The sequence below is a fragment of the Heterodontus francisci genome, chromosome 22 (genome assembly GCF_036365525.1).
Source record: "Heterodontus francisci isolate sHetFra1 chromosome 22, sHetFra1.hap1, whole genome shotgun sequence".
Taxonomy (NCBI): domain Eukaryota; kingdom Metazoa; phylum Chordata; class Chondrichthyes; order Heterodontiformes; family Heterodontidae; genus Heterodontus; species Heterodontus francisci.
Window position 1 is genome coordinate 53,493,439 of NC_090392.1, and position 25,272 is coordinate 53,518,710.

General features: G+C 44.6%; 1 non-coding gene across 1 annotated transcript; it reads left to right on the forward strand.

The window, feature by feature from the left end:
* Window positions 1–1,028: 1,028 nt before the first annotated feature.
* On the forward strand, window positions 1,029–1,214 carry LOC137381671 (U2 spliceosomal RNA). The gene has a single exon (XR_010977210.1). It is a non-coding gene; the product is annotated as a U2 spliceosomal RNA (small nuclear RNA).
* Window positions 1,215–25,272: the final 24,058 nt, after the last annotated feature.

The following is a 25,272-nucleotide window of genomic DNA, read 5'->3' on the forward strand; positions in this document are numbered from 1 at the left end:
GTATTTACATATTTTAATGCGGGTCCCGTCACTGAGAGGCAGGGTGGCTGCAACGAGGCCTCGCCACTGAGATCGGTACGGGGCCTGCGACGCCAGGGTCGATGGCGGGCCTCCGCCATATCGATCTTCATTGCCCCCCCCACCCCCGACCCTGCCACCGTTCCCGGTGGCGGAGGGCCTTTAAAATCCTGCCCATATAGTGTTAGTATCTGGCTCGTTCAAATGTTGAAGTGTGGCCACCTTTTGCTAATCACCATTCAAACTGGTCTACACGTTGCAAGCAAGAAGATGCTGGAGATAATATACTTGTTTTCTTCAATCCCAGAATTCTCAGTACGCTTAATTAAAAAGAGAAAGGCAGCTGCTGGCTCACTCTGTGTGGAGCTGATTTGTCACAGTTGTCAAGGGAGACGTCTTGAGTCCGACAGCAGTTATTAACAGCAGAATCATCAGCAATGTGGAATTTTATTTTAATAACTGGACTAGATAGAGGGATATGACATCTTAACTCTGGCAAATGCTACCAGGACAGTCCTCGGAACTCCTGCACAACAGATAGTACAGCTTTCATCAGCTGAGTGTCAGCTCTTCATTAAATAACCCTCAGCAATGGCCAACTTGTCAACTTCATGTCAACGACCAAAATTATATTTTCTTTGCTTTCGGGAAAAAAAAACTTGTGTAGGAAAGCAGGTATTGTGAGATTTATGCAGTTCCGACATTACTACACTGACTCACATGCATTTTAGAAATTGCTGATTTGTGAATGAAGCAAATTAAAGGCACTCTACCATCGAGGGCAGGTAAGGCTAAGAGGAGATTTAATAGAGTTTTTTTTTAAAGATCTGGAGGGTTTTGATAGGGTTGATAGTGAAAGACTATTCCCTTGGGTTAAGGAGTCAGTGATAAAAGGGTATCAATTTCTAAGTGTCACTATGAGTGTGAGGAGAGTTTAGGACAATTTTATTTACACAGAGTTGTTGGTGTTTAGAATGCTTTTCCACAGGAAGTGGTTAAAGAAAATAGCAAGACCTTCTCGGTCTTTTGGCTAAGATCAAGTGTAGTATCTGTTCTTATCAGTGCTTACTTGGTTGAGAAGAGACCATGATCATTGCCTTTTGATCCTTGGTAGGCTTTGAGTAAAATGGCTATAACCAATCTTCAAGCTTCAGGCCTGGGAGTGCACAACACCATTCAGGTGGTCGTGAAGGACAAGGAAGGAGGTGCACCGGTCGATCGCACCTTCTTCATCAAGAAAATCCTCTTCGATTGCTGTGGATTTCAAGCTACGGATGTCTTCTGCCTGCAGGATTTCCCCAGCAGGGGATACTTCGACGTGACGTTCCGGAACGTGGCGGGATGCATCAAGCTCCTGAAGGCGTTCAAGGAGAAAGGGGACCGGGCACCACTGCCGATCCTCACAGGGGAGCCGCTCTTCACGCTTTCGTCACAACGTGACCGGATGGTGACGATTCACCTCTACAACCCCCATGTTCCGGTGGTGGATGTACTCACCTTTCTCGCCAGGTACGTCGAAGTGGCCAGCAGCAGCACTGATGTCAAGGACCCCTTTGGGATTTGGACCAGCAAGCGGCAGGTCAAGGTGACCTTGAAGGTCGATCCCAGTGGAGCCATCATCCACCCTCCCTCCAGCTTCGCTATCGGGGAAGTCGAGGCTTCTTGGTCTACGCTGGGCAGCCCAGAGTTTGCCGCACCTGTGGCAAATCTGGTCACGTGGCAGCCAACTGCAGCACGGTTGTTTGCAAGAACTGCAAGGAGGAAGGTCATCAGATCAAGGACAGTAAGCAGACTAAGTGTTGCAACTTGTGCGGAGCGGCAGGCCATCGATACAAAACCTGCCCCAAACGCTGCCTCAGTTATACTCAGGCGGCAAGGTCCAAGGAAAGGCCGGGAGAAGGTTCGACGAAGGCGTCCAGTGTTCGAAAGGAGACAAGCAACCTTCCCCGCAGTGAGGAACTTCAACCTGAGAGGGAGAAGAAAGGGGAGGCAGCTGAATCCAGCGACCCAGCACCTACCCTGCACCTGGAAACCCCTCCTCCACAGACAGAATCAATGGAGGAGGAGGCAGCAGATGGACAAACAGGTCAGTGGCAAGTGGTACAAAGGAAAACCACAAAGAAAAAAACCTCCAAAAGTGGAACAGGCCACCACCCAAACCAGTGGCAAGAGGAGGCTATCTTCTGAGACAGACTACAACAGCTCCTCTTCACTGGACGGGGAATTGCTGGAACGACAGCCCCTTCAAAAGAGGCGGCAGAACTCCAAGGAGATGGAAGATAAAGTCCCCCAGCTCCCGGGCACGGGAAGCTGTGATGGGCCCGGCGTGCCCCAACCCCAAAGCGCCACACGTAACGACGTGGCCAACGCATCCCAGCTCCGGGACACCAAGAGCAAAGACACGTCTGGCGCACCTCAGCTCCGGGAAGCCGGGAGCAGTGATGTTTTCGAGGAGGAACAGAGGGAAGCAGCAGAGGACAACCCAATCCTTGCTGCCTACAAGACCCCCCCCCAATGTCACCCCAGCAGAACAAACCCTGCATGAAAAACCAGGAGGGGTTTCTGAGCGCAACTAATGTGAAACAGCTTGCGCACACGATGGGTATGCAGGAACATCCCGAAGGACTAGGACTAGCAAGGATAAATGGTATGGGAAGCAACAACTAACTTTAAAAAAATGGGTGTAAGGATTGCTTCCATTAATGTGCGTAGCATTAAATCTACTATGCGATGTGTTTCAACCTTGGATTACGTTGCCAAGGTCAAAGCCGACCTACTGTTTCTGCAGGAGTGTAGAATACCACACCTCAGCACATACAGGCAGTGGTCGCGATGGTGGTCCCACGGGCCATCGATCTGGTCGGGGGGTAATGATTGCCGTTACTCCGGCCTGGGTATTCTGCTGCGGGGAGGTAACTTCACCATCTCCGAAGTTAAGGAGGTGGTGGGCGGTCGCCTCCTCGTAGCAGACGTAATGTACAACAACGCTCCGCTCCGGTTGATCAACGTGTACGCCCCGGTACAACGCAGCGAGCGGCTGACCGTCTTCCAGCAGCTCCCACTGCTGCTGGCGACGTCCAGGCCGGTCATCCTAGACGATAACTTCAACTGCATCATCGATGCGGCTGGACGATCTGGCAGTGCCGACCGCAAACTGGACGCTACGTCCAGATTCCTAATAGAAACACTTAAAGATGCCAAACTGCACGACGTCTTCAGCAAACCTGCATATGGAGCGCAGCGCAGATACACATGGTCATGATCGGATGGGTCTGCCCGTTCCAGGATTGACTTCCTGTTTGTGTCCCGTGCTGTCACGGTCGGATCCACCGACGTCAAGCCGGTGTTCTTCTCCGACCACTGCCTCTTACTGGCCGACTGTCACTTACAGGACAACCAGCGGGTTGGCAGAGGGACGTGGAAGCTCAATGGTACACTGCTGACCCCAGAGAACGTTGAGGAACTCAAAAGGGATTACAAAGGTTGGAGGACTGTGAAACCCCTCTTTGAGTCTCCAGTTCACTGGTGGGAAGCGATCAAGGAGAACATCAAGAGGTTCTTCATCCACAAAGGTGTTCAGAGGGCGAGAGAGAGTCAGAGGGAAATGTCCCGACTCCAGAAAAGTATGCAAAATCTGCTCCGGTTGCAGTCAATGGGGGTCGAGGTCAAGGAGGACCTCCAAGAGGTGAAGAGCCAGCAGGCCTCGCTCTTTGCCAAGGAGGCCTCCAAGATCATCTTCCGGTCCAGAGTCCGTTCCATCGAGCAGGATGAGGTGTGCTCGCGTTACTTCTTCCAAAAGGTACACAGAGAGAACTCTGTTATCAGCAGCCTGAAGGAAGAAGATGGCTCGGTAACGTCTTCGCAGTCCGACAGACTAAGGATCAGCAATTCCTTTTATGCTGGGCTGTATGACGCGAAGCCCACAGACAGCAGAGCCTCCCAGTCCTTCCTGTCATCTATCACAGAGGTATTAGATGACAGCAGGAGGGAGAAACTGGACAAGCCGCTAACTCTGGACGAGCTGACAAAGGCCGTCGAGTCCTTCCAGACGAGTAAAACTCCCGGAAGCGATGGCTTACCGGTCGAGTTGTATTTGGCCCTGTGGGACTGGGTCGGCCCGGACCTGCTGGAAGTATACGAGAGTATGCTCCTGGCCGGCAGCATGTCAGAATCCATGAGGAAAGGCATCATCATCCTCATTTACAAGCAGAAGGGGGAGAGGGCAGAAATCAGAAATTGGCGGCCTATCTCAGTGCTTAATGTTGACTACAAGATTCTGTCCAAAGTCATAGCCAGTCGAGTCAAGTCTGCTCTGGAGTTGGTGATCCACCCCGATCAGACCTGTATTGTACCCGGCAGGAAGATTTCTGATAGTCTCGCGCTACTCAGGGATACGATCGCCTATGTACGGGACAGGAGAGTGGACACCTGCCTCATCAGCCTGGACCAGGAGAAGGCTTTTGACAGGATATTGCACACCTACATGATGGACGTGCTTTCCAAAATGGGGTTTGGGGAGGGAATCTGCAATTGGATCAAACTGCTCTACGCAAACATCAGTAGCGCAGTCTCAATCAATGGGTGGGAATCGGAAAGTTTCCCGCTCCAATCTGGCGTCAGACAGGGCTGTCCTCTCTCCCCGGTCTTGTTTGTTTGCTGTATTGAACCTTTTGCTGAGTCTATTAGGAAGGATGCGAGCATAAGAGGGGTGACAATTCCAGGCAGTGGAGGTACTCAGGTTAAAACCTCCCTGTACATGGATGACGTCGCCGTCTTCTGTTCGGATCCGCTGTCTGTGCGCAGACTGATGAGCATCTGCGACCAGTTCGAACTGGCTTCGGGAGCCAAAGTTAACCACGGCAAGAGCGAGGCCATGTTCTTTGGGAACTGGGCTGACCGATCCTTTGTCCCCTTCACCGTCAGGTCAGACTACCTGAAGGTGCTGGGGATATGGTTCGGAAGGGCCGGGGCGTGCACCAAAACCTGGGAGGAGCGAGTAGCCAAGGTACAACAATAGTTGAGCACGTGAGGGCAGCGATCTCTCTCCATTGTGGGTAAGAACCTGGTCATCAGGTGCGAAGTGCTCACGTTGTTGCTGTACGTGGCGCAGATCTGGCCCATACCTCACTCCTGTGCTGTGGCGGTCACCCGAGCCATTTTCCGCTTCATCTGGGGATCTAAAATGGACCGGGTCCGGAGGGACACGATGTTCAAATCTCTGGATAAGGGCGGGAAAAATGTACCCAACGTGGCCCTCATCCTGATGACCACCTTCGTGTGCGGCTGCATCAAGCTGTGTGTAGACCTCCAGTACGCAAACTCCAAGTGTCACTACATGCTGAGGCTCTATCTGTCCCCGGTGTTGCGAAGGATGGGCCTGGTCACATTGCCGCGGAACGCTCCATGCAGTTGGTCCGTGCCGTACCACCTATCCTTCGTGGAGCAGTTTCTGCAGGAAAACACCTTTGACCACCGATCCATCAGGCAGTGGTCTGCACGGAATGTCCTCAAGGCCCTACGGGAAAAGGAGACGGTGGATCCTGTCGGATGGTTCCCCGAGCAGACCGCCAAAGTCATTTGGCGGAATGCCTCATCACCAGAACTTTCAAACAAGCACCAAGATGTAGCTTGGCTGGTGGTGAGAAGGGCCCTCCCCGTCAGATCCTTCCTGCACGCCCGAAGTCTCACCCCCTCCGTGCAATGCCCCCGCGGTGGCTGTGGTGGGGAAGAGACGGTTGCCCACCTCCTCCAGGAATGTGTCTTTGCAAAGCAGGTGTGGAAAGAGATGCAGTGGTTTTTGTCGAGGTTCATCCCTAGCAGCTCTGTAACACAGGCGTCTGTGCTCTACAGGCTGTTCCCAGGGACGCACACTGAGACGAACATCAACTGCTGCTGGTGGACTATCAATTCGGTGAAAGACGCCCTTTGGTCTGCCCGAAACTTGCTGGTCTTCCAGCGCAAAGAGTTGTCCACCACCGAATGTTGCAGACTAGCACATTCCAAGGTCCAGGACTACGTGCTGAGGGACGCACTAAAGCTTGGGGCAGCCGCAGCAAAGGCTCAATGGGGAAAGACCACTGGGTAAGGTCCCCCCCACCAAGCTGAACTGAGGGGCTGCACCCATGGGAAACCCCTCGAACTGTATCGGGAAAATTTTCATTTGCTGTAAATGTAAAAATGTAATTGGCGTGACAAATGTGAAATGGAAGGGTTGTGAAGCAACTCATGATTGTATTGAAGGAAACTGATCTCCCTTGCAATGCTTGTATTTTTTGGTGCTGTTTGAAACTGTTTGGCAATGTAATTTTTACAGATTTTTATGAATAAAGTATATTTTGGAAATTAAAAAAAAAGCAAGACCTTGCACTTAAATAGCATCATTTATTGTCAGGATGTCCCAAAGCACTTTGCAGCCAGTTAATTACTAATGAAGTGTAGATGTTGCTCCTGTTATGGGGCAAGTGCAGCAGCCAGTTTCTGTACAGCAAGGTCATGGAAACAGCAATGGTCAGTTAATCAATTTATGTTTGTTGATGTTAGGGGCATAACTGCCAGGACAGCAGGACATATGTGGTACTCCTTTTCAAAAAAGTGCCATGGGATCTCTTACATCCACCTGAGGCCTAGGTTTAATGTCTCACCAAAATCACAACACCTCCGACAATGCAGCATACCATTCGTGCTGCATCCAAGTGCCAGCCTATAATTATGTACTTATATCCCTGAGCTTGAACCAATGGCCTTCTGACTCAGATGTGCGAGTGCTATCACTGAGCTAAGCTGACACTTATAGCAAACACTGAGAGAAAAGTGCATAAATATTTGAAGCAGAGGCAGTTGCAGAACTGAGAGAGAGTAGGGGCTGGCTTTCGTTCATAAAGTCATAAGATCATAAGAAATAGGAGTAGGCCATTCGGCCCCTCGAGCTTGCTCTGCTATTCAATAAAATCATGGCTGATCCGATTGTGGCCTTAATTCCACTTTCCTGCCGGCCCCCATAACCTTTGATTACCTTGTAGATCAAAGAATTGAGCAAAGGGAGCCTATGTAGAAACAATGGGCCGAAATGATGTCCTTCTGCCCTATAAATTTTTTTTTTAATGACAAATGTTGATCCTTTTTATTTGTTCATGGGATATGAGTGTCACTGGCAAGACCAGCATTTATTGCCCATCCTTATTGCTACACTGGGGAAAAACTGAGGGGAGGCTGGGCAATTCATCACCGGAAAAGGCAAAAATAACTCTTGTGTAGTTAACCCCGACCAACCTCACACCAGAAGTTGTGGGTATAGTGTTCAATGAGTTAATTAATCTGGGTTTGATTATATTAGTCTGTTTACTGATCAGTGTTCACTGTGCTTGATTACTTAAGCCTAGTGTTTTGAAACGGAAACTAAAACGACAGGCTGGAAAGTTCTAATAAACAGCAACTCTTCTGAAAGACACTGCTGAAATCTTGTAAGTGCTGAGATATTTTAAAGTACTGTAAATAGACTAGTTGTTGATTTAGAATTTTTGTTCTGAATTGCTCTGAGATAATTCTGATATATAAAATATCCAGAAAACTGGCAAATACATAACAGTGGGCACCTCAACCATGGCCTTTGCCAAATTCCAGCTTGCAGGATTTTCCTCCAGCCTTGGACGACCCTCTGTATCTTTCCTCCCCTCCTTATACAACAGTCGTCCATGATCCTTCTGCTACACTGCTGCTGGGCCAGTCTAGACACAGTGCCAATCCCCTCCTTTGAATTTCTCTCCCAATACATTTTTATTGCAAATAGACCCATTCTAACAAACATGGACCCTCACATTCAGACTGTCCGATAGCTCTGTCTAATAACTAAAGGTATAACATCACAAGTGAGAGCATTGCTAATTGTCACTTATACATTTCTAGGCCAGACAGTGCAAGTTTGAATGTTGTGACTGAATTTTTTTTTGATGAAAACTAGATGCCAAAATTTGTATTTTTAAAACAGAAGTTTTTTTTTTCTCACTTGCATCTGTGTGTCATGCTGGGGCTAATAAACCTGCACGGCAGTTGCTTCAATACAACACATACATATACCACTTACGTTATGAAGTACTGAAGGAATGTTGATGAACATTGACAAGGAAGTCATTTAACCTTAAACCTTTTTGAGAACTGATTAATAAAAATAATGAATTCCTGTTTCCAAATTAAACAAGTTTAAACAGATAGATCCAGAATTTTCTGAGTCCTCGTGATCAGATGTACAACACATAAGATGATGTCTCTATTGCATACTTATAGTGGTGCTCAGCTGAAAGTTTTACAGAGGTGCTGTGAACGATTGAGATCCTGGCTTTAGAAATTCCAGCGCACCTTATATCAGAACCACTGACATTTAAAGAGAAATTCATTCTACATTAGGACAGAGAAGGTGAAGTTGTTCTTTGCTGAACCTTGTCCATGGCCTCGTCCTTCCCTATCTCTGTAACCTCCTCCAGTCCTACAACCCTCAAAGATCCTTGCGCTCCTCCAATTCTGGCCTCTTGCTCATTCCCGATTTTCATCACTCCACCATTGGTAGCCGTGCCTTCAGGTACCTAGTCCCAAAGTTCTAGAATACCCTTCCTAAACCTCTCCACTTCTCTACTTCTCCCTTCTCCTTTAAGATGTTCCTTAAGATCTACATATTTGACCAAGTTTTTGGTTATCTGACCTAATATGTCTTTATATGGCTTGGTGTCATATTTGTCTGATAACGCTCCTGTGAAGTGCCTTGGGACATTTTATTACATTAAAGGTGCTGTATTAATGCAAGTTGTTATTGTTGTTGAGCATTTCAATTTTGTCATTTTTGATCACTAACTTGAATAACCTTTTAAATCACTTTCGGTGTTCGAACTTGAGAGAGCTGAGCTCAACGAGAGGATCACATTTCATCTGTTGAGCATCAAAGATGGACAGAAAAAAGGCTTGGATAGTTCATCTAGTCAAATATGTAGGAACAAAATTCATGCAGTTCGGAAATATCAGTGGAACTCTGAGATTAGAGGCAGAATTTTCCCTGGGAGCTTCTGAAACCTCCATCAGGCTCAAGTGGGAGTCTGAAGCCCACACGGTGTGAGAAACACTTAATGACATTTTCCCCGGAGAGGCCACTTAATAGCCAAGGGGCAGACTCGCTGTCCAATTAAGGGCAGTGGGCGGGCTTTTGAAGCTGAAGAGCCAATCAGAGGGCTTCCGGTTTGAAAACAGGATGCAATGGAAGGTAAGTGAGGGAGAGGGTGCTTCAAAATGGAGGCGCCCTCCAACTTTTTAAAAGTTTAAATAAAAAATGACTTTTGCTGCCAGGTCACCATTGTGTAGGGGCGAATCCCTCTACAGGGCGGCTGGACCCCTGGCCGCATGGTCTGCCACCAGGAGGCTACCTCCAGGCAGTTGAGCTGTTCCCTGCTGCCTCTGGAAACCTGGAGGCTGACAGGAAAATCCCAGCTGACCTCCTTTAATTGGCCTTAAGTAGCCCTTAATGAGCCTGATCGCCGACCTGCTGCGTGTGGGCAGGTAGCTCCATCCCCCACCATCCCGCCTCCACCAAAATGGCCTGGGAGCAGGATGGAGCTGGGGAATCGGCACACCAGTGGGCGGCGCAATTTCTAGCGCCCGCCCGCCTCCGCTCCCAGCCCCGGTGAGGGATAAAAATCAAGGCCTCAGTTATTGTTTTCAGCTGACTGCCAGCTGAGTGCTCTTTTGATCAAGGTTCAGATGGGTGAGTCCAGAACAACGGGGCCTAATGCCAGGAAACACAAAAGGTAGTAGAAATCTGCCCCAGCCCTTAAAAGTGGTTGAGACTGGGGCCATTGAAAGTTTCAAAACTGAGATTGATAGATTTTTGTTAGTAAAGGCCATTGAAAGATATGGAACAAGATGGGTAAATAGAGCTAAGATATAGGCCAACCATGTATTGAATGGTGGTACAGACTCAAGGGGTTGATTGGCCTTATTCCTGTTCCTGTGTTCCTAACAGTTTTTTAAATGCTTGTTCGATAATTATTTAATTATTGGACATTCTAAATGCAGAAATTATTTTCTTTAGTATGTTTGTGGTATAGAACAGTATGTGAAATTGATTAAGAGGGATGTGCTTATGGTGTCTTTATTTATGCCTGCAATATTACCAGGTTTGTGTCTACTGTAAAAAGCAAGGATATTCATATCTTCTTTATATTATTATCATATAACAGCGTGTAGAATGGAATGAGGCACTTATACATGATAAAGACCTACAACAACCCAGCTTGGAACCCAATTTCTCACTCAACAAGAAGACTTGTCTTTGTTGTTGGATTGTTGTGATCTGGAAACGTATTGTCTCAAAGAGTGGTGGAAGCACATGCAACAGAAACTTGCAAAAGGAAAATTGGGTATATCATTGAAAAGGAATATTTTGTAGGGCTATAAGTAAAGAGTAGGGGTGTGGAACTAATTGGATAACCTTCAAAAATCCAGTACAGACTTGATGGGCTGGATGGCCTCCTTTTATGCTGTCAGATTCTATGATTCAGACTCACACTGTGTGCTTGCAAACTGAAACTTGTGAATCCAGAGGTTTATCAAATGCACCTTGACTCCTAACACATAACAGCTGGAAAATGGTTCCCTCGTGCATTGCGGCTCCAATTTTCCCAGCAGAGGTTGATGATTCTTGCTGGGGCATGGCTTCATGGGTACTGGTAGCTCTCCAGCACTAGCCCCAAGTGGCCATTCTTCATGTACCAATCTAGATGGTGAGGAGTTAAGCTTTGGAAGATCACAGTGCTAATACAGAGTTTTGCTGAACAACAGCTTGGATCAGAGAACCAGGCAAGGGTGTGTGTGTGCTTGATTAATTGTAATGATCCAAAGAACTGCAAAAACTTCTCAATCTTTTCAACAACAAACCTTATATTTATATAGCACCTTTAATGTAACAAAACATCCAAAGGCACTTCACAGGACCTTTTTTTATTTTAGAGATACAGCACTGAAACAGGCCTGTTACGCTCATTTCTTTGCCTTATAATTGGAAAGTGGTGAATAGGGATTCACTTACGGGGAGCTCAAAACACAGTGTGTTTAAAACATAAACCCTGTTACAATAAGACCTGGTGAAGACTGTAAAAGACCCCTAGACACCTTTCTCACCTGGACGTAATACTAACATCACAATCATAATATATGAGTCAGTTTATTTATTTAGAGATACAGCACTGAAACAGGCCCTTCGGCCCACCGAGTCTATGCTGACCATCAACCACCCATTTATACTAATCCTACATTAATCCCATGTTCCCTACCACATCTCCACCATTCTCATACCACCTACCTACACTAGGGGCAATTTACAATGGCCAATTTACCTATCAACCTCCAAGTCTTTGGCTGTGGGAGGAAACTGGAGCACCCGGCGGAAACCCACGCGGTCACAGGGAGAACTTGCAAACTCCGCACAGGCAGTACCCTGAACTGAACTCTGGTCACTTGGAGCTGTGAGGCTGCAGTGCTAACCACTGCGCCACTGTGCCGCCCATTATAAAACAAAATATGACACCGAACTATATAAGGAGATATTAGGTCAGATGACCAAAAACTTGGTCAAAGATGTAGATTTTGAGGAGTGTCTTAAAGGGAGAAAGTGAGCTGGAGAGGCGGAGATGTATGGGAGGGTATTCCAGAGCTTAGGGTTTAGGAAACTGAAGGCACAGCCACCCATGGCGAAGCGATTAAAATTGGGGATGTTCAAGAGGCCAGAATTAGAGGAGTGCAGGTATCTTGGAGGGTTGTGGGGCTGGAGGAGATTACAGAGATAGGGAGGGGTGAGACCATGGAGGGATTCAAAAACATTGTGGAAGCCTATGTAGGTCAGCAAGCACAGGGGTTGTCGGGTCCTGGTGTGGGTTAAGACATGGGCAGCAGAGTTTTGGATGACTTCAAGTTTACAGAGAGTAGAATATGGGAGACCAGCCAGGAGAGGGATAGTCATGTCTACAGGTAATGAAGGCATGAATGAGGCTTTTCCGATACAAGTGCATATAAGGATCCTGTAACAGTGCCCAAAGAAGTATGGGGTGAGCTCAGTTACTTAATGAGTTCTCAATCTCAGTCTGGTTGCTTGGAAGCCTAGCTGAGAACCAAAAACAGATAGTTCAATAGAAAGAGGAACTGAAAAGTCCCCAAGGAGAGTTAAAACACATCTGTTAATGGTAAGCTCGGGAGTGAAGTTAAAACAAAAGCCTTATATATTTTCCTACATCACAACAGCGACTACACTTCAAAAGTATTTCATTGGTTTTAAAGCACTTTGTGGCATCCTGAGCTTGTGAAAGGTATTCTGTCAATGCACATTTTTCTTTTAACATTAGGGCATGATTAGGCATCCCATTGTGGTATGGGAAAGGCCCATTTATGTACCATTGTACCCGGGTTACTATGGGCCAGTGACCTCTAATTTACTTACGAGACATTAACTTAAATTGAAGCTGACAGACTGTATAAACAGGATAAGAGACAACAAATTAGCAAGCTCAGTGACATTCCTGCTTTCTGTTAAGGAGTGCAATTTAAGCATAATTTAAACAGTGTTGAAGATTGAAGTGCCAGTACTTTGCCTACCTTAACTGCCTTTGTTTGGGTATTTGGCAAGGGGATAAGCAGCTGAGCACAACCTGCCATTTTTACAGCTCACAATAATAAATCTGTGGGTTTGAGCAGTCTTCAAATAGAAACAATTTGCTGAATAGTAAGATATCAGAGAATCAAACAGTACATCAAAGGATTGCCACTCGATTCATCACTTACACAGTATTAATAGTGCAGGATGTCTTCTGATGAGGTCCATAGGAACACAATATGGCTGTATTCCAATTGTATTGAATTTGGATCTTGCACCTTCAAATTTATACACATTGTCCATAACATTCCCAATCTCACCTTGAATTTCCACATGTCAGGAAATGTTCCATACACATCATTTAAATTGTATTTTCTGGTCAATGGTTGGCCAAAATTAAGGAGGTGGCCCCAATGGCTTCTGGCACCACTGCCCGTCATTCACATTTGTTACTGTGGGCAACCTCTCTCTGGAGTTAGGGAGCAAATGTGTTTGTCAGTGCATGCAGGGAACTGTAATTATAATATGGCCTGACACCCGAAGACATAATAGCTGGAAATATCTTCTCGTGCACAGATCACTGAAAGACAAGTAGTGCCCCAGAGCACCTCTATAATGGCATCGGAGCTCTGGGATTTGATTATTGCTTATGTTTCTAAGTGACTATTCAACAGTTTGATCCTAATCAGGAGGGGGAGATGAATGTTCCTGGATAGTGGTCAGAAGATTTTTAATGAAAAGTCCCTATCTGAAATCTTCACCTGCCTTTTCTCTTTTCTGATGCTTTTGGACCTATTTTGTCTGAAAGGACTTTTAGCAAGAGGAGGAGGGAGAAAAACCCCATAAATCATTCAAGATCAAGTTAGATGCAGTGATGGGAGATCGGGGGTTCTAATGGAACCATATGACCTCTCTCATCTGTACTTATCTTTGCTGCTTTCTGGTATTTTCTGTTTCATTGTCTTCACAGTTTCCATCCAACTTTATTGTTCAGAAGTGATAATGAGTTGATAAATGACTGGTTGGTTTTGAGAGGAGACAAGCAAATTTCTTCCTGATCTTTGATACTGCCGAACACTGGGTGATGCTCGTCAGAGACCCAGCTTGGCGTTTGGATGAACCGCAGTAGTTGAAGCTTTGCTCCAATGGCTAATGAGACTGATTCCTTAATTTGTTCTGTTTTCTCTCCAATTGCACTCCTTCCAATGACACTGACTCCACACTTACCCATTCTCCTTATCTAAGTGAACATTCTTATCATTTGAGTCTTAGGCTGGCACATGTACATAATACATAGCAGAGAGGCAGGGCTTGTTGATTTCTCTCCTCCCTACAGTGGGCATTAAGATCAATTGCAGCAAGTAATACTGTCTGAGAGCAGCTGACTTACTAACAGTTATACCAGCTGCATTCCCAATTTGACTAGGTTTAGTTCTGAGTGACAGGGTGTGTTTAGCAACTGAACCATCAGGAAGCCTGAGATTGCTTCCATATAATCATTTCCAGGTATCAAGGGAGTTCTAGCTGTTCTATATTCAGTAGTTTTGTTTCACTGCAGTTTATAACTTGGCTAAGTTTATTTGAACTACTGTTGGCTTTTTTTTCCTTAAGTAACTATTATTACTGGGTTTACAAAATTAGTTCTAAAGGAATAGGCACATAAACATAACAGAAATTGGACTGAGTCAGGAAGCTGTGTCAAGAGAACCTTGGCCCAGAAATTGGCATAGGCCTGATTGTGAAGCAATCTGGATGCAGCACATGGTTGAAATGGAGTGGTGGCAGGACCATGTCAAACTGGTCTGCCAGGCCATTGATATGGTACTGGTGAACTCTGGATACCTGTTGCTATTGGAGGGGGGGTTGGGTTGGGGCAATAGCCAGATTGGTTGGCTGGAACAATGCCTGAGGACCTACGTTAAGTTAAGAGGGTGGAAGGCAATTGGGGGGACCGAAAGTAGGCTAGTAGCAGTCCACAGTTTTAGTATGGTGCCTGAAGGAGAACTCTTGCTCCACCTGGCTCCAAATTCAGGTGAATAAAAATATTGTTACCTTTCCATTCGCAGTCGTCAGCAGTCCCTTCCAAGACCGCTGGTTTGGCAGTTTTCCACATGAGAAAACTGATTGCACATACTCCCGTCAGTCTGAAACCGATTTCTGAAAGGAGCCTCAAATATGCCTTAGGCCCTTGGTTTAAATAGGCAATGGTCCTATGGGCAGTTTCAGGCAGGCAACGGAGCAACCATAGGTCGCCCAAACCAATATGGTGTGCGGCACAGACCTAATACGGAATGAGTGCACGGAAGCCCCACGCCATATTGGACCTTTCAGCTCCTGGTGCCTTGCCAAATAGTAGCACTCTGCAATCCAATCTCTCGGCTCACAAACTTAAGCACATAATCCAAGCTCAATGCAGTACAGAGGAGTGCTACATTGTTAGGAGAGCTGTTCTTCAGATGATGCTGAAGCACCCTCTGTTCAGGTGGATATGAAAAATCTCTTGGCACTATTTGAAGAACAGCTGGGCGCTCTCTCGGTGTCCTGGCCAACAGTCCTCCCTCAACCAACACCATCAAAAGAGATGTACTGGGAAATTCCTCAGGGGTTCTCCTGAGCTACTGCCATAACCTCAGCACAAGATTAGCGGGAACCTCATTTATTCATCTATCTGATGTTTACTAATCTTCTTCCAAAGTTAAGGTGACTGATCAGGAGAAGACTAGAGAAATTTCTACTGAGTACCAGGCCACTCGTTTGCCATTTGTGTGAGATTGCTGTGTTAATTGGCTGCAGTGTTTGCCTATATAACAGCAGTGATGGCATTTCAAAACTAATGGGTGGGTTATAAAGCGATTTGTGGTTCTGAGGTAAACTCTTCCTTTAACATCAGTTAGCAAGCAACGGTGGTTGCAGTACCAATATATTCCAGATGGCAGTGATGTTGTGAATATTGATTCAACACTGATATCTCAACTATCTCAACACTACCGTCATCAGTAAGTTAGTGGTATAGCAGGAGATTAGAAAATTGATATTAACATTGAACAACCAAACTTACTGCTTTATGAAGATAGGAACAGGAGTGGACCATTCAGCTCCTTGGGTCTGCTCCGCCATTCAGTTAGGTCATAGCTGGTCTCTACTTCAACTCCATTTGCCTGTCTTTTCTTCCTATCCCTTGATACCCTGACCAAACTTAAATCTATTGATCTCAGTCGTAAAAGCTCCAATTGATCCCCAGCATTCACAACATTTTGGGAGAGAGAGTTCCAAAATTTTATGATGCTTTGTGCAAAAAATGCTTTCTGATTTCCTTCCTAAATGGTCTGGCTCTAATTTTCAGACAATGTCCCCTTGTTCCTGATTTCCACCACCAGAGGAAATAATTTGTCGTTATAGAATCCCTTTAACATTTGAAACACGTCAACCTGATCACCCCTCAATTTTCTAACTCATGGCAACACAAGCAAAGTTTGAGCAACCTGTTTTTGTAATTTAACCCTCTAAGCCCTGAGCTCATTCTGGTGAAATTTTATTTCACATAAAGTGGAATGCAATGACGGTTAAAATGAATAAATATTCGCCCAGAATTTGGGGTCAGTGGCGAAGCAAGAACGCTTACCGCTAACCTCGAAGAAAATGTCGCTGAGAGATCCAATAACCTCTGTGGGGAGAACTTTACCACTCCTGCTGTGCAATTGCATGTTCTTTAATGGGGAGTCCCAGCATTGAGTTGCAGTGATGTCATCAAGCTGTCTAAGCAACCAATCACATTAAAGAATTCTCACAGACAACCAACCAGGAAATAAAAAGCACTAAAATCAAATTACTTTTTAAACATTTTACACACAGCAAAATAAACATTGGGATATACACATGGGATTAAAACAAAAGCTGAAATATTATGAAAGAGCTTTTTTGAAAAAAATTAATCATTTAAAAAATCTTTTTAAGAGATCTAGTGATTAATCATAAAGGAGACATTTAACAACACTCCACAAATAAGATTTTTTTTCAGGGCCAGATCTGTTGTTAAGTAGTAGTTATTACTCAAATCACCATTAAAAACCCAATTACACCTTATTGAACAAGGTGAAACTTTTTATGGGGTTGCTAATGGCAATGTCAGAAAGTAAAAGGGGAAGTTTGTGCTACATCAATTGATTTTCGCTGATTGCTAGCTGTGCGGGAGGGGTGTGTGTGGTGCCACAGCACAGCCTGTGGTAGACGATTGAGTGACAAACCGCAACTTCAGGATTTTCCTGTTAATCTATGCAAGCGTTAAATCCTGATTCAGAGGGGTAATGATGGCGAACGCTGACAGTTCACTATCAAAAACCCCACAAATTCTGGCCCATTATGTGAACATTCTCAGTTTTCTTTTTGGACCACTGGCTAAATAGCTTTCTATTCCTAGTTTTTATTTACGGGAACCTGCTTTATCTTGTACAGTACTGACTGGAAAGTTATTGCATTTTTAGATCTCTTTTCCACTTTATTCCATTGTACTGATCATTTCAAAGTGCTTGCCATCTTCTTTCAGCTTAGCCAGTCTGGACATCACAGTCTGTACTACAGGCACTTGTTCTCTAGGTTCTTACATGAACAACAGCTGCTCGAGTGAGGTACAGCTGTCTGACTGGTGCTAAGTGGCATTGCCTACCAGAATACAGGCAATGGGGCTGAGTTTCCAAATGCTTGCTCCTGCCATAGCAGGAAAGGAAAAAACTAGCAACAAAAAAAAAACAGTAATAATCTGATCAACGTGATTTTAAAAGACAAGTATTGTTTTTGCAAACAATTGGACCTTATAATTTCATACATAGAAATTTGACAGTGGGGTTAAACAGTGATCAGACTTGTTAAATAATCGAATCTAAATGTTTTTGCAGGTCCTGAAGATGGAGGGAAAGCTCCTGAAGAGGTAGAAGGTGAGGCAGAGGCAGCAGCGCCTGAGCAGTGATGGCCAGCAGCCACGGTCATGCACCTTCTCAAAACTTCCCATAAACCGAGGAACAATATTGTGCAGGATTAATTTAATGAGATCTCCCCAGTTTGTACTCTTTGCAAAATGTTCCTGCTTTATTCTGGATTATTTTGTATATTTCCACCTGTTAGCAGACCCATTGCATCCCTCTCGTTTTCATTTTTCTATTTCCGTCTTTCACTATTTTCCTTTATTCCTTCTCTCACATCCTTTACATCTTTTGTTTTTTCTCCTTCAGGGACAAAATAATCTGTGACCACTTTATTTTGAGCTTATACAGTTAACATTGGATGTTGGAGTTTAAACGCGAACAGCTCTGGTATTCTAATATCAGAACCGCCAGGAGATTAAAGCCTGATGTAGTGTCATTATGATTGGATTTGTTTAATTCCCAGGCAACATTACAGATTGAATCATCTATGTGCAATCAGCTGTAGAAAGCCCTGGTCCTTGATACCATAATGACTCCAGATCCAGTCAATCAGAATCTCCCATCAGCAAGCTCAGCGATGGGTCTGATTGTCAGGTGGAAATTTCAGTTGTATTATCATACATTTTCTCTCCACCCAGTCTTTAGATGAGTTTTTTTTTAAACAAGAGGCAGATATTATTATAAAAGAGCCACAGAGATGAGTATAGGTGCATGTTGCATGAAATGGAACTTTCTATAACTGATTTGCTGTACACAGGGTAATGAGCTGCCTCAATTCTTTAAAGAGACAGGGGCTTATTTGTTTGGCTTTCAAGAATATGGATTTCCTTTCCCCCCTCAGACTCACCTCACCCCCACAAAAATAAAACTGAAATGAATTTCAAACACTAGCTGAAGAGGGTTTAATTCTAACCAGTAGTGGAATCTCCAATAAATTTAAATGTTCAACCCAGATTTTAAAATCATGAAATTCGAGTGTTAAATTCACACTGCATCCTTGCCTCATAATGGCACATTGCGGGAGTCACAAAGAAAGTCGTTGGAGTACATACCATCTGGAAGAGTTAACGGTAATAGGTTATGTGACAGGCAAAGAAAGACATGGCTTTCCAATGTAATGGATGGCCAGATCTTCAGGTTTTTCTCAAGTTCAGGCGATACCTTTCCACACCAACAAGCATAGTTATCTGAGCAGAAGTGAGCAAGGCTCTGTAATTGGGCAGGGTCTGTGGCACTGGCCAAGCTTTCTGTCATTTGGGGTTTGGGTTGGGAAGCATCAGATCTTTACAGGGAGGTGATGCTTTGTTCAAATGTTGGGAAATCTCAGGACCTCTGAAGTTTTATGCAAAGGTCCAGTCATTTATTTCTGAGCAATTCAAAAATTTAGGGCAGTGAGAGACCAGATTTCTGCTAATAGAAGGTCTAAAGGACAAGCTGAATGTTGGACTAGATGCCCCACCTTTAAGAAGGACTCCCAGGACATTCCTCGCTCAAGCAACTATTTTTGACAGATTTATTGCTACTTTAAGGTGACCTTTGTAGGTTGATTTTAGGAGGTTTTCTTTCATGGAATTAGAAGAGATAAAGAAAAAGCTGGAGATAGGGTCATCTTTAATTCTCCCTGCAACTGCTCACAGTATCTTGATTTGCTGTTACCTAATTCCCTCCTCCTCTCTATTGGAAGGTAGAAGATCTTTCACTCGCCAAAGTCTGGTCTCTCACTGATCCAACTGTTTAAATTGCTCAGAAATAAAAGACTGGATCTTTTGCAGGAAATCTCAGAGATTCTGATATGTTTGAACAAAGCATCAAGTGACTGCTGAGATGGACCTACTAAAGTTGAGATCAAGACCCTGTCCTTTAAATATCCAGTCCAGTAACAAACCTTGATATAATCTCCTATCAGTTACAACATGACAATGCAGAGAGTGTACCTGTCAAAGAGTAGTTTGCCAAAAGGGGATCAATGCATAACTGCAGGCCAGGCAAAGAATCTTGGGGGCAATTTTAACTTAATCTGCTCAAGGGCAAACTGACAGGATCAGCTGCAAAGTGGTTTTACACTCTACCCAATTTTACTCTCCTTGCAAGTAAAACTGGACGGGGAAGAAAGCCATACTTTCACCTAATCCAGTGGGTTTCCCATCCGGCAAGTTAGGTTCATGTGACCCTCCTTGTCTTAGTGCTCAGCAATGTTCACTGTGCTCCATATCATCTCTCTAGAGTTTTCACACCATGCATGCAGGATTAACTCAATGCCAAAAATTCGACATGTTTGCCACACTAATTTTTTATTTTTTTATTTTTTGTATTTTGATTTCTGTTCTTATATTTGGGGATTTTTCTTATTTCAAGATCAGTTTTCTCCCAACAATGGAAAAAAAGTGGTTCAAATAAAAATGAAGTATGTGAATTGTCTTAGTCACAACAATTAACCTTATCTGTGAGACTCACTGGGGATTATGTTTAAGCTGGGTGATTTTGAGTAGTATATACTGTTTTCAAGAGAGTAGATTGTCTTGTTCTGTGTGTGTGCGTGCAAGCATGGATATGTGTGTATGAGTTTGTATTACACAGCACTTACAGCACAGAAACAGACCATTCAACAACATCGCCACCAACAACAACTGCATTTATGTAGTGTCTTTAATGTAATAAAACGTCCCAAGTCACTTCACAGGAGTGATATCAAACAAACAAAACTTGAAAATGAGCCATATAAGGAGAGATTAAAGCTTAGTCAAAGCAGTAGGTTTTAAGGAGGGCCTTGAAGGAGGAAAGAGAGGTCGTGAGGTGGAGAGTTTTAGGGTGGGAATTCCAGAGTTTAGGTCTTTGGCAGCTAAAGGCATGGCTGACAATGTTGGAGTGGTTAAAATAGGGGATGCTCAAGAGATCAGATCTGGAGGAGTGCAGATATCTCAGTGGGTTACAAAAGCAGAATACTGCAAATGCTGAAAATCTGAAATAAAAACAGGAATTTCTGGAAATACTCAGCAGTTCTGGCAGCATCTTTGGAGAGAGAAACTGAGTTAACATTTCAGGTTGATGATCTTCTGATGAAAGATCAGCCTGAAATGTTAACTCTGTTTCTCTCTTCACAGATACTCCCTGATCTGCTGAGTATTTCCAGCATTTTCCCATTATTACCTTGAAGGGCTGTGGAGATGATTACAGAGATATGGAGGGGCGAGGCCATGGAGGGATTTCCAAACAAGGATGAAACTTTTAAAATTGAGGTGTTGCTTAACTCTGAGCCAATGTGGGTGAGTGCGCACAGGCGTGATGGGTGAGTGGGATTTGGTGCGAGTTACAACACGGGCAGCTGCTTTTCAGGTGACCTCAAGTTTACGGGGGGTAGAACGAGTGAGACCAGCCAGGATTGTGTTGTAATAGTCAAGTTTGGAGATAACAAAGACATGAATGAGGGTTTCAGCACCAGATGAGCTGAGAAAAGGACAAAGTTGGGCGATGTTAAAGGGGTGGAAAAGGCGGTCTTAGTGATGGAGGGAATATGTAGCCAGAACTTCATCTTGGAGTCAAATATGACACCAGGGTTGTGAACAGTCTGGTTCGGCCTCAGACAGTTGCCAGGGAGAGGGATGGAGTTGACAGCTAGGGAACCGAGTTCATAGAAGGGACTGAAAACAATGGCATCAGTCTTAACAATATTTAATTGGAGGAAATTTCTGCTCAGCCAGTACTGGATGTCAGATAAGCAGTCTGATAATTTTGCAAAAGTGGAGGGGTTGAGAGAAGCAGTGGCAAGGTAGAATTGGATGTTCTCAGTGTACATGTGAAAAAAAAGTGTTTTTGGATGATGTCATTGAGGGGCAGTATATAGATGAGAAATAGGAGGGGCCAGAGGTAACAATACAGGAGTGGGAATAGAAGCCATTGGAGGTGATTCTCTGGCTATGATTTGATAGAGAAGAATGGAACCAAGCAAGCACAGTTCCATCCAGCTGCATGATGGAGGAAAGACATTGGAAGAGAATGGTGTGGTCAACTGTGTCGAAGGCTGTAGATAGGTTAAGGAAGATGTGGAAGAATAGTTTATCATGCTTACAGTTATAAAGGATGTCATTTGTAGTTTGGTAATAGCCGTTTCAGTACTGTAGTGAGGCTGGAAATCTGCTTGAAGGATTCAAACATGGAGTTGTGTGAAAGATGGGCATGGTTTGGGAGGCATGAGCATGTTCGAGGGCTTTGGAGAGAAAAGGGAGGTTGGAGATTGGGTGGTCATTTGCAAGGAGAGAGGGGTCAAGGGTTGGTTTATTGAGGCAAGGGGTGATAGGCAGATTTGAAATGTGGAGAACAATACCTGAGGACAGAAAACTGTTAACAATACCAGCTAACGTGGGGCCCAGGAAGGGAAGTTGGGTGGTCAACAGTTGGTCAGAATAGTATTGAGGGAGCAGAAGATGGATCTCATGGACAAGCTGAGCTCAGAGAGTGCAAGGCAGGAGATGGGATAGAATCTAGAGAAAAGACGTGAGTTCAGTTCTAAGGCAACGTGGAACATTAGGCGTGTTTGGCCTGTTGGGCTTGGGGAAGGGAGGGAAGCAGCAGAGGCAACTGAACGGATGTTTGTGATTTTTGTGACAAAGAAGTCCACAAGCTCCATGCACGTTGTTGAAGGTACGGGTGGAGGAGGCAGGGGAGGGGGTATGAAGATGATTAGTGCTGGAGAAGAGAAGCCAGGGATTATCATTACATTCCTGCATGATCTTTGAATAGTGAGCAGTTTTAGCAACTGGGGGCAGAATCCGATTAATGTTTCATGTGGTTCAGCCAGATCTGGTGATGGCTGGTTAAACTAGTTGTCTACCAAACATGTTCAGATCTGTGTCCCTTGGACTTAAGGGAGCAGAGATATACCAGGGGAACAACAAGGGTGAGAGAGAGTAATGGTTTTAATGTGGATAAAAGCATCAAAGAAGGTGAAGAGGATGTGATTAAACAAACCGTAGCTGTAGAAGTGTCATGTTAAATTGTGGGCCAAAGGCCAGATAGTTGGGAATTTGAAAGTGCAGTGGTAAGAAACTTGAGGGAGTTTTCTTTTTTCTGGGATGAACACAGAAAGAAGTGGGGTTGGGAAGTGGAAGGGAAATCTGATAGCAAGTGATTTAACGTGATTGTTTTATCAGTGATAGTTGCGATGGGAGTAATAAGGCCAGGTGAGCGTTTCAGTGGGACAAGTGGTGTAAAGTATAGACAGGGAGGGAGAGCTTCATTAAGCAGGAAAGTGTCATTACTCCTCAGCCATGTCTCCATCAAGACTATGATGCCAGTGTGATCTCATGGATGGTAAGAGTCTTGTTCACAAGTGAGCGCACATTCTGGAGGGAGATGCATAGAGGGGCAAAGATAGCCGATCCACTAGCAAAGCCCAAAAGGTCAGACCTGAGACCGATGAGAGAGATAGGCAGGAGGCTGGCAAGATTATCCTCTGGCAGGCCAGAAAGGTGAGGGCAAAGTAGGATGGGGCAATTGGTCCATGCTGGAGTTTATGTTCCCCAGGAGCCTATTCCCACCGTACTTCATCTAACCCCTTCAGCGTATCCTTCTATTCCTTTCCCTCTCATGTAATTAGCTAGCTTCCCCTTAAAGGCAACTGTGCTATTCACCTCAGCTACTCATTCTAAACACATGGGTAGCCATTTAGAATGGCTTCAGTTATTGCCAGATTTATCACATTGCCATTCCAGCACCAACATTTAGTGCTTTCCGATAACAGGGTTTACCTGCTGGTCACTGAGCACAACTTCAGAAATTTACCACTGATGGATTGCATCTGAAATATACCCTAGCATTCTTGCATTTACATGCACACGTATGCTTGCCTTAGTGTGTCTCTGTGCACGTATGTATATGCATGTGTGTTTGTATGTGTGTGTATGTGTTCCTGAGTTTGTATCTGACATAGCTAGAAATCTCTCATTCCGAATTGTTGTGACTATGGAGTTTATCGGCACCGTGTAATCTTGCAGTTTATTCTTGATAAGAGATGCCAGTCACACCCTGTCTGAGTGTACCTGGGAAATTAACTGTCATTGCTTACTTGCTGTTTATTTGCATGTGATTTATCCAGAATACTTAACAATTGTTCCTTTAAAGTCTGTTTATTTAACAAAAGAATAAAAAAAAAATCAAAGTTTCAGAAATATTGATTGTGCCAAGTTATGTTGATGATAAAGAAATCATTTCAGGGAGATCTGAGATATAATTTTAACCCAGCGTCATTCAAAATACAACACCCACAATCTCAGGAGAACATACATGCAATCCCAGAATCACAGAATCATTAGTGCCGAAGGGGGCCATTCGGCCTATCGTGTCAGCTCTGGCTCTCTGAATGAGCAATTCCCTCAGTTCCATTCCGCTGCCTTCTCCCCATAACTCTGCACATTCTTCCTTTTCATATAACTGTCTAATTCCCTTTTGAATGCTTCAGTTGAACCTGCCTCCACCATGTTCTCAGGCAGTGCATTCCAGACCTTAACCACGCTGCATGAAAAAGTATTTCCTCATGCCACTTTTGCTTCTATTACCAAATACTTCAAATCTGTGCCCTCTCATTCTCGATCCGTTCACGAGTGGGAACAGTTTCTCTCTATCTACTCTGTCCAGACCCCCCCTCATGATTTTTAATACGTCGAACAAATCACCTCTCATCCTTCTCCAAGGAAAACAGTCCTAACTTCTTCAATCTATCTTCATAACTGAAATAGGAGAACACACCTGCAATCTCAGGAGAACACACATGCAATCCCAGGAAAACACAACCGCAATCCCAGAAGAACACACATGCAATCTCAGGAGAATAAACCCGCAGTCCCAGGGGAACACACATACAATTCCAGGAGAACACACACACAATTCCAGGAGAAAACACAAGCAATCCCAGGAGAGCACACCATTAGGTGGTGCTGTACTAGCTCATCCATTTGTCTCTCAGTATTTAAGGTTTCAACTTTGACTGCTGGATATCTCCTCTGTTCTGCGACTGCTTCTTGTTCAGCATGTTATGTGGCACTTTTCCTCTTGCCTACTTGTCTGGAAGTTTGATGTTTACTTGAGCCTCACTCTTCAAGTACCCTGGGCGACATCACAACAGGTTTACTCATATTTAAAATTCACTTTGAAGCAGCTCTGAAATGTCGAAAACAGGCTTACAGCCAGTACAAGGCCTAAACTGTGCTGAGAGTTTAAGTTAATTATTTAAATGAGCTGACCCTGCAAAGCTGGACATGTCAATGTTGGGTACTTTGGGTCAGGCAGCTAGCCACAACCAATATTGATTTTGCTGGTCTTGCGATGTACACCAACCCCAGCATTGATCTCTGCAGTCTCTCAGCTGCCATGAATACCCATCCTATGATAGGCTGCTACCTTATTCCATTCATATCAAAAGTAAACTCCCTGCATAAAATTAACTTATTACACTACAATGAATAGTACTTGCGTTTTTACTGTATTTTCCTATGGTGCTTCTTTATGCTGACAATGTATGGTATCTCTGTAACACCTTCCAGCCTTGTAACCCTCAGTGAACTCTGCATTCCTCCAATTTTTTTGGATATTTGTTTATGGGATGTGGGCGTTGCTGGCTATGCCAGCATTTATTGCCCATCCCTAATTGCCATTGAAGGTGGTGGTGAGCTGTCTTCTTGACCCACTGCAGTCCTTGGGGTGTAGTTACACCAACAGTGC